This window comes from Mesocricetus auratus, unplaced genomic scaffold (genome assembly GCF_017639785.1).
Source record: "Mesocricetus auratus isolate SY011 unplaced genomic scaffold, BCM_Maur_2.0 Super-Scaffold_100013, whole genome shotgun sequence".
Taxonomy (NCBI): domain Eukaryota; kingdom Metazoa; phylum Chordata; class Mammalia; order Rodentia; family Cricetidae; genus Mesocricetus; species Mesocricetus auratus.
Window position 1 is genome coordinate 73,666,252 of NW_024429196.1, and position 10,478 is coordinate 73,676,729.

The 10,478-nt window shown below is 49.4% G+C and overlaps 1 long non-coding RNA gene across 1 annotated transcript; it reads left to right on the forward strand.

The window, feature by feature from the left end:
- Positions 1-4,838: 4,838 nt before the first annotated feature.
- Positions 4,839-9,946, forward strand: LOC121143661. The gene is made up of 2 exons (XR_005880961.1): positions 4,839-5,309; positions 8,433-9,946. It is a non-coding gene; the product is annotated as an uncharacterized LOC121143661 (long non-coding RNA).
- Positions 9,947-10,478: the final 532 nt, after the last annotated feature.

Genomic DNA, 10,478 nt, shown 5'->3' on the forward strand with positions numbered 1-10,478 from the left:
GTCTCTGGATTTGTTCCCATCTGCTGCAAGAGGAAGCTTCTCTGACAATGGCTGAACAAGGCTGATCTGTGAACATAGCAGAAAGCCATTAGGAGTAGTTTTATCACTACACTTTTTTTCATTTGGTTTAAACTTAGGTCCCCAGCCTATCTAGTATCAGATTATTGAACCCAAGCAGTTGGTTCTATCTGGTGGAGCGGGCCTTAAGTCAAATCGGTTATTGGTTGGCCACTCCCACAAGCTTTGTGCCGCCATGGCCCTAGCCTATCTTGCATGTTGTATGTCACTGTACACGTAAAGGGTTTGTGGCTGGCTTGGCGTGTATGTGTCTCCTTTGAGAGCATGCAGAGCACTTTATTACACCAAAGATGCTGGGACACAGGCATGAAGACTCCATATAGGCACTGACTTGACATCAATGAGTTGTGTAGGTATTGCCTGCAGCAATGGGGCCTTGCTACCAGTTTGTGGAGAATAATTTATAGTCTTGGCAACAGCCTGGGTTATTTGGGATTCCTATGGGGCCCCTTTGTCCAACAGTTCAATTAGATGAATATAACCCTGTCCTGGTTCTGGAAGTCAGCAGGAGGGCATAAATTTAATCCCTGTTTGTTCTGTACTTCTGAGGCTCAGTCACCTTGGTCTCTCCCCCTCGCAGGGTAGATGATATTTATCTCCTGGTTTGGTAAGAGTTGAACAAAGTAATGGTTGTAAAATGACTCAGGGACAGAGTTAGTCAATAAGCAAGGGACTCTTAGCACAAACCAAGCCAAATGCAAACCAATGTTGGTTTGATGGAATTGAGATCGCCTGTCTTTTAGTAAGGACATATTTCCCTTGTCATCTGAGTTCCAGATGCCCTTGTACATAGTGGGTGCTGAATAAATGCATTTCTAATTGCTGGTTGTCCTGGTAGGCTGAGCCTAGTTGCCTCTTTAGGGGCTATGCTTTCTCTGTCTTGAGGCAAGGGAGCAGTCTCTAAAACGAGTGCTTCATTCTGAGTGAGTGACTGTGATCTGGCGGTCTAACTGGTCTATGGGTGGGCGGTGGGTGACACGTGACTGTGATCTGGCGCTCTGACTGGTCTGTGGGGTGGGCAGTGGGTGACACGTAAGCATGGTGAGTCTGTTGTACAGTTCAGCCCTTGAGTCTCCGTTCACAGCCCTAAACTACTTAACAGAGAGCACGGCACATTTGCCTCGATTCAGATCTCACTGCCGATAATGACTAAATTAAAGGATCCTTCCAGACCCACGTTCTTGAAGGAATGCTGTAGGGGAAATCAAGTGACAAATGTGAGCAGGCATGTGGGGATCTGTTAGAATTTTGTCAAGTGCAAATCAGACCGGCTGTGTCTAAGTTCCTACATCAAGTTCCAACAGCCTCGACACTCCCTAACTGCAGCTGTGACATGGCGTTTGGTAGCAACTGCAATCCACCTCAGAAGTGCAGCTCCAGAGAACCCCATTCTTAGACTTCACTTCTCAGTCCACACTCATTGCCCAGTTTCTTAAACGCTCCCGGTGCAGCGTCCCAGGAAGCTCAGCATTCAGGTAGGCTGTGAATGGTCTATGGGATTCATGGAGCATTTGTTGGAAGGTGAGTATTGCTCATAGATGATGGGGAAGTAAACCCATGCCACGGCTTTCTGTTGAGAAAAAGATGAAGATCCCTGGAGACAGATGATGCAGAGTGTGCTGGTCCTTAGAGAGAGCCTTTCACACATCCCGCCCTCCTTTAACCCATTCTCCAGAGCATGGCACCAGAGCATGGCTCCCAACTCTTGCCCCCTTTAAAGCCCTGCCAGGGGTCTTGCTGCCTAGAATCAAGCCAGATTGTGGGATTCCTAGCAGTGGGAGCAGAACCTGTCCCTAGTGCTTTTGGCTGGCTTTGGGAACCTATTCCTTATACTGGGTTGCCTCAGCCAGCCTTAATACAAGGGGAGGAGATTAGCCCTACCTCAACTTCATATGCCATGCTTTGTGGACACCCATGGGAGGCCTGCCCCTTTCTGAAGAGAAACAGAAGAGGAGAGGATGAGGCAGGCAGAGGGAGGGTAGTGGAGAGGGAATGGGAGGGAAGGAGGGAGGGGAAACTGAAGTTGGGATGTAAAATACATGAACAAACTAAAACAAAAAAAGAATCAAGCCAAATACTTAGGTTGGCCCATAATGCATTGCAGGATCTTCCTTACCTTGCCTCCATCCAACTCTTCAGCTTTCTCTCTGGACACCCTAGACTTTCATTAGCCCAGCCTCTCACAGCTGTGGGACCACTCTAAGGCATACGTTCCCTCCAGTCACGTGCCACTCTGGATCCTTGCTTACGGCCTCCTTCTCCACGAGACAGCCCCGCCAGCTTGTTCCCAGCTCGTGGGAGATATTCAGTAAAAAAGGCCCACAGCCCAAGTGGGCTATTTCACCTTTCTGTGGGACTTGGGTTCTTCTGCAAACCTAGGATTGCTGTGAGAAGGCAGGGTGACGTCACCGGCTCACTGTCACGTGTCGTGGGCGCATACCCAGCACACTGTAGGAAAGGGCGCGGCTCTTCCTCCTTCTGCTTCTTTCTCCCCACAGGAAAACCCCTGCTCACACAGGTGACAAGACCTCCAAGCTGGAGGCTCTGTAATCTATGCCCTGAGAGGTTTAAGGAAGGTTCTCTGGAATTCTTTGGGACAGAAGCATCACTAGTTGCCTCTAGTTTCTGTGGACTGCCACTCACTGTGTTTTATATACATTTTAGGTTTCATCATGAAAAAAAAGCATAAGCACGCATTCACCATTTTAAGTATTTGAAACATGAAGTTCAGTGACGCTGAGCTATGCATGTTTATATTGCTATGACACTAAGCGATGCATAATTATATTGCTGTGACACCAAGTTAAGAATGTTCATATTGCTGCGCAGGCCTTGCTGCTGGCAGTCTAGAACTTTCTTTCGCCCAGCTGTACTGCTGTGCCTATTAAACGGCCACCTCCCATTCTCTGCTCGTGACTGCCACCACTCCCCTCTCTGCCTCTGTAGCCCTGACCAGTCCAGGTACACTGAATGAACAGTCACACGGTGTTTGTCCGTGTGTCTGGCTGCTTTCACCCATGAGGTAGCACAAACGGAAAGGGCCTTCCTTCTAAAGACTGAAAAATGTTTTGTGTTGTGTGTCCGCACCGTCAATTCTCCTTACTCAGGATGGACAGGGGCCACCTCATGACCCTACTGTGACACTGCTGTGAGCACAGGTAGGCAAAGGCTTCTGGGAGGGTCACTTTCCATTCTCCTATGCCATTACCAGCTCACTTGCAATTCTGCTCACCTTTCTGAGGAAATGGCGTGCTGGACGTGCTGTTTTCCTTAGTGGCTGCCTCACATGTCATTCCGGCCTGTGGTGCATATGGATTCCAATTTTTTGACAACTTTGTCAATGCTTACTATTTTCTGTTTGGGGAAAATCTCAAAAATAGTCTTCCTTGTGACATTCTTTCTTATTTTAAATTTATCAAATTTAAGTTTTTAAAAATTTATTTCATTATTTTCTGTGTATGGGTGTTTGTCTCCACGTTTGGGTCTGTGAATCATGGGCATGCCTGATGCCCACAGAAACCAGAAGAAAGCATTATGTCACTAGGGGACTGGAGTGATAGTGGTTGTGAGCCAGCCTGTGTGTGTGTGCTGGGAATTGAACCTGGGTCCCCTGGAAGAATTGCAAGTGCTCTTAACCATTGAGCCACCCTTTCCAGCCTGAGCTTCTCACAGACCAGTCTTCTTAATCAGTGTCTGAATGCACCCAGGAAGCATTCGTTCAGGGCATAAACTCTGCTCCAGTTGTGGAGATGCCAGCCCACAGCAACAACAAACCCAACAACTCCACTCAGGCGCCCGCCCGACATTCCCGTTGGGAGAGGGACACGAAACAAATCTAAACAAATAACAAGCAAGCGGCGTGGGCGTGGCTCTCCCTGGAAGAGCAGAGAAGCCTGGAGAGAAGCCCTACCATAGAGTGAGCTTTACTTCCTTTGAGGCTTGAGAGTTGGCAAATTTGGGCAACTAATTTGAGAATTCAGTACCCTGTGTGCTTTTGAGACAACTCACCGAACTCCGTAATATGATCTGCACAGAATCTTTTAATTAAAACGTTGAAATAATCACAGAGTTTTTCAGCTTTAAAGGGCACCGCGCTGCTCATCTTTCATAATTTCGGAAAGCGAGCTGTGCTGGTTCCTGCACGAAGAGAGCTTTCACATCACAGCGGTTTGGAAGCCCCTGGGAAGCATGGCTTCCTGGGAGGCAATGAGCCCATCTACTTTGTCGGGCTGGCTCTGGGGGCAGCTTCTTGGCATTCGGCTCTGTGGCTGCGGAGTCCAGCAACACAGGAAATATTTCTCGTAGGCCACTTGGGAGACTGCAAATGAGAAGGAGGCCTTTTGTCTCCCCATGCCCAGCATTCCTTACCCTGCATCATCGGGCAGACCCAGGGGATGCACGGTTTCCTGAAGAGATGAATCACCGTAAGTGCTGCGAGGTTACGAGTGGGGTCAGGGCAGTCACTCAGAAGTTGCAATAAAGTTTGGAATCTGAAATAAAGTCCTTCCCGTGCTCAGGAAATCAAATGGCTGCCCACAAAGGTGTCTGTAGACAAACTCTCTGCGGGTCACCAGCCTGTGCATGCGGGGACCAAGTGACTCATTCTCCAAAAGGCCCTTTGGCTGTTGCAAATGATTTACCAGTGGGTCCCTGAAGTTCACGTCATGCTGAAAGATTGACAGAGGCAGAGGCAGAGGCAGACTTCAGATAAGATCTTGTGGCCGGGGCTGCTGCAAGGGTGGGGCCAGAGTATTTGAGAATGTTTTCTCCTGCCAGAGTCAACTAGAGAGTCAGATCTGGTACCCACTCATTCGTTGGTTCATTCATTCATTCATTCATTCACTCATGCATGCATGCATTCAACCATGAAGGGTTACTAGTACTGCCTTAGTGCAGGATTCCGGACACAGCTTTGCAGAAGACACGGCTTTGTCCCCAGGGGCTCGCAGGGTGCCAGTAAGGAGACTAACGTGTCCACAGACTTTGCAATAATGAATTGAGTGTTACACTAAGGAACCATTTGAGGCTGGGGACACGAGGAAATGCTTGAGAGTGTGTGTGGGGGAGACAATGTGAATCTTCCTCACAGGGGAGAGATCGAGGGTTACCTGGGAGGACACACTGTGCCAAAAGAAGAAGGTTCGTGCCACAGAAAACTGCCAGGTGCCAAGCGCCAAGCCAGCGAGACATGACAACACACACAGACCGGAAGTGCCTCTCTGAGGTCTGAGGTATGTTTCCAGATGACCGGCTGGAAGAGTGGGCCAACGGGCGGAAGCCGGGTGCAGCAAGGCCTGTGAGGGAGCAGGCTCGGGAGCAGGCTCGGGAGCAGGCTCGGGAGCAGGCTCGGGAGCAGGCTCGCAGGCTCGGGAGCAGGCTCGCAGGCTCGCAGGCTCGGGAGCAGGCTCGGGAGCAGAGCGGGACTGCCCCGGGTACACGAACAGTCTTCTGAGGGCTCGGAAGCACAGCTCTGCAGCCTGAGTGACAGAAGAATGGCGAGTCTGAAGCACGGTAGCCGTGGGGTACTGGAGGCCCGGTTCTGGTGACGTGATGGCCCGGGACATACAGTGCGCAGCATGTGCTATGGTCCAGCACCCCTATACCAGCCATCATCGTTGTGGAGTGCGGTTATATGTAGATTGCATGGCACTTAGTGTCCAGCCAGTGAGATTAATTTCCCTCCTCGATATTTATTGCTGTGAAGTGTTCTCTTCTTACTCAATATACTACCCACACCATTTTACCAGCACATCTGATCGTATGAAAATTTATTAGCATATATCAAGACCCTCCAAAATGTTTTGCTGGTTTTAATTTTTAAATATTTTTTTTTTAAATTATTTTTTTATTTTTTGAGATTATAATACAGTTGCATCATTTCCTTTCCTTCCCTCCAAAACACCCTTCCTTATTTTCAAATCCATGGCCTCTTTTTTTTCTTTCCCTAATTATAGTTACGTAAAACATTTTGGGCTGAAGAGAGAAATGAGCATAGCCAAGAGACTGAAAAGAAATATAAAACCATAATCACTAAAACACAAAGTATTTTTTGATGGTCTTTTGAGACAGGGTCTCTCTATGTAACCCGGCTTGACCCACAACTTGCTTTGCAGACTAGTCTGACCTCAAAAATCGCCTTTGCTTGCCTCTTCCTGAGTGCTGGGATTAAAGATGTGCTGCCACCACACTTGACCAGAGACACTGAAAAATGTAGAGGAGACTACAGCGGTGCAGGGAAGACAGGAGACTGCAGTAAACAGGGCGGGCAAGTCTGCTCCTGACTCCACAACCTCCTACCTCCCTGGTGCTAATCCTCCTGCTTCATGAATATTGACCCTTGAGCCTCAGGTTTCTTTGTTAAAGCGGGAAGTAATTCTCAGTTCATAAGATAACCACAAAGTTTATCTTATGTTAACAGGATAATGGAGACGGAGTTCTCCAGAAGCCAGGAATCAGGAGGGGTCTTGGAGCCTGTAATGGTTTACTCTTGGAATCAGCTTGGCTGCACGGGGAGGCACAGTAGTCTGCAGGGTGTTTCAGAGATAACTGTTCCCTGCAGTTGGGGGGGGGGGGCTTGCCATTGTCATGTAGGCTGGCCTGGGCCTGGGTAGAGACAGAAAGACAGAGGGATGAGCTCTGTCCTCCTTCTCCTCTCCTGGGGTGGAGGGCCCTTTCCTTCTGCCCTTGAACATCCGAGCTCCAGGTTCCCTGGCCTTTGGCCTCTGGGCTTGTGCCTGTGGCCCCAGAGAGCTCTTGAGTCTTGTGTTTCCGACTGGGGGTTACGCCATTGGCTTCCCTGATGCCAAGGCTTTGGGATTTAAACTGAGCTACATCGCTGACACCTCAGGACCCCTAGCTTGCAGATAGCCAGTTATGGGGCCACTCTGCCTCCATGACGCGTCTCCTCTTACAGACCCTCTTGGCTTCATCTGGAGTGGCCTCCTGACTAAAGCAGCACAAGATGGGAGGTCATGAAGAAGAGCCGCAGTGCTCGGGGCCTAGCTAAGCCAAGCAGGGGTTTTGAGACGTGGTGGCCTGTCCTTGACAGAATTCCGTGTCTAGCTCTTTATAACCCCTTGTTCAAGGTGTGGAAGCATGGGCTGCCTGGGAAAGGTGTGACCCCCAGTGATGAGGCTCTGTGCAGCTGAGGTAGGCCCTGGTGAGACAGATGCTAACAGTCACATACTGACCACAGTTCCACAGCTGGGCAGTGTGTCCGGCCTTGAGGTGGACCTGGGTGGTGCCACTCCTATCTTGCACATGGTGGGGAGGCCTTTGGAAAGCCAGCGAACCCTAATCTGCCTCTACTTGTGCTGTTAGAGTACAAACAGCTGCTGTCACCAGATCACTCACTCAGTGGCCTTTTATGCCACTATTGTCCCCATCTCCACTGAGTGGCAGGGCTTGGCGGTTTCCACTTCCACGGCCAGGCGCTCTGTGCAGAAGTCTGATGACGTGGCTTCATAGCCCGATGACACTCACTATCCATTGACTGCAGCCTCTGAGAACGTCAGCCGGCGGACTCGTACAATCTGGAATAAACACAACGGGGCCAGAGGAAGACATGACACACGACACACTCCTTCCACCCAGACTGCCGTGCACACATACATAGTGAATGCAACAGTTTTCCAGCCCCAGATGCACTATTGCTCCTGTGTCAGAAGTGAGCTGTGCCAAGCTCATAACACCAAGCCCACACAGCCTAACTCCCCAAGCAAACTTTCTTTGATGGTCATTAAAAAGATACCAGCGTATTCTTTTTTTATATAGAAGGTCTGAGTTTCAGAAAACCTAAGCAAATGTTAACATTAGTTTATTGTAACATGAATTAATAAATGACCCAGAGACTGATATTGGGGTTCAAGCTTCAGACTGAATATCAGAAAAGCAAAGCAGCTGGACACTAACTTCTTACCTCTACCTCAGGCTGAATGGGCTGATCCTGTCTCCAGGAGCTCTCACCAAGCCTCAGACTGTATCCTCTCCTCAGCATGGCTGGAGAATGAATGCCTCATGCTGACTTTGTTCTTGTCTTAAATACCTCTCATGAGTCCTGGGATTAAAGGCATGATCTCTGTTACTCTTTTAGACAGATTCAATCTCGTGTAAGCCTGGGTGGCCTTGAACTCAGAGAGATCCATCTGCTTTGTCTCCTGAGTCCTGGGATTAAAGGTGTGTGCCACCACTGCCTGGCTCTATAGCTTGAGGCCGACTTTGCTTTTCTGAATTCTCAGTCAAGCTTTAATAAATCATAAATAATATATCACTACAGGTCATGTTATTTGATTTATGCCCAATTTAAGAGAAATTCAATTCACATTTTCCTGCTTTGCTCCCATTGGATGCTCAAGTCCCACTGCACAGGAAGTGCATCTCATCTCCAGAGCAATCCTGAACCTTGGAGGCAGCGGCAGAGGTGAGGCAGCCAGCACTGGCGAGGCCGATGGAGCCTCGTGTGAAGAGACGCGCCTGCTCCGCAGCTTGAGGACCAGAGTCCAATCCCCAGGACCCGTGTGAAAATCTTTTTGGAGGCAGCCAGCACTGGCAAGGCCGACGGCGCCGCGTGTGAAGAGACGCTCCTGCTACGCAGCTTGAGGACCAGAGTCCAACCCCCAGGACCCGTGTGAAAATCTGGGGGTGTGAAGTGCATGTCTGTCCTCACTGTGGAGGGGCAGAGAAAGGACAATTTCAGAGATTTGTTGGCCAGCCTTTCTGGCTGAAATGGCAAGTTCCGGTCTCTCTCTCTCTCTCTCTCTCTCTCTCTCTCTCTCTCTCTCTCTCTCTCTCTCTCTCTCTCTCTCTCTCTCACACACACCTAAAAATACAAGCAGAACTCCCACACCACTAGGCTTTCTAGCCCTTTCAGGAGCCCAGGGAGGACACACAGTGTACAAGCAGAGGTACAAAGAACACCCATCTCACGCAACCATAAGGAAACAACAGATAACACAACCCAGACTTGAACCGTTTCCCCACACCAGGCGTGTGCCCACAAGTCACGGAACACTTGCCCCCCCTCCAGTCTTCCAGGGCCTCTGAGACTCGGTTTCTCCGATTGAAAGGATGACTAATACGAAGGCTGGGAAACCATAGCAACCGTGAAGGGGCAGAGCTTCCCACTCATGTCACCTCCGTGGCCTGCCACGCTGCCTGTCACTTCTCAGTGCTAGCTCATCCCTTGGCATCTTACTGACCATGCTGGGCCATTTCTCTGACTCCCTACTGAAAACGCCCGATCTCAAGAATCTCGTCATTTCAACAGGAGAAAACATGGATTTTTCTCGTTATAAGAGTGCTATCTGTTCCTTCCAAGCAAAATTACAAGCTGCAGAACCCATTCAGAAGAGTGGGGGAATCTTTCATTATTCTACCACCCACGGCGTTCACATGTGCTATATTTAGAAACCAAATGATAGTCGCAATTTTTTCAACTCAGTGCATACGAATGAAGCCGCACAAAGCCAGATGGAGTTGTCTTTTGACTTTGCTTGCCAGCTCTGCCCCTCAGAACTTCCCAAATTATTTCAAGGAGCCCCAGGGCAGAGAGCCTCTTATGAGTTCACAATAGTGCCCTTGTCCTCTGCCATCCTGTGTGTGTCTACAGTGCTGTGCCCTGTTTAGGAAGCAGATACCAGACAGGGGCCACCTTAGTTGCTGCTGTCCCTGTCAGTACCCACTGAGGAAGTGTTGACAATCGGGTCAAGAGCTTGTCTTCTTACGCCCCACCAAAAACAAAAGACATCTTGTATTTCCACAGCTTCCTCTAGGACACTGGTTCTTAACCTCTGTAATGCTGCGACCCTTTAATACAGTTCCTCAAGTTGTGGTGACCCCCCAACCATAAAATTATCTCATTGCTACTTCACGACTGTAATTTTGCTATTGTTGTGGATTGTAACCTAAATGTTTGTGTTTTCCAATGGTCTTCCAATGGTCTTAGGTGACCCCTGTGATAGGGTCATTTGACCCCCTAGCCCCCAAGGGCTCAGGACCCACAGATTGAGAACCACTGTTCTAGGGCCATAACATTATGTAAAGGAAGGACTGGGACAGACATCTCCCCTCCCCATGCCCTTCTTGCCTTCTGGGTCTGTGCTGCCATGGTGAAGGCCACACTGGCTTTGTGTAGCTCTGTGGGTTTCGGCAGAATCCCCCTTGCCATGCTCCCGGAGAGAGATGCTGGAGAATGGTCTGGGAAGACAGCAGCAGAGACAGAAAATGGAACGCACTGAGGATGTATTCTATAAGCAGTGCTGGTTGGACTTGTCAGTGTCTGAGTGTAGCAAGTGAGTGTGACGAATGCCTTAAGGCTGTCCCTTCAAGTTCCGGAGTGGGGCGAGCTCATGGGATGAACTCAGAGCTGGAGAAACAGTGCAGCTAGGCGGGGTTTCGGGTCT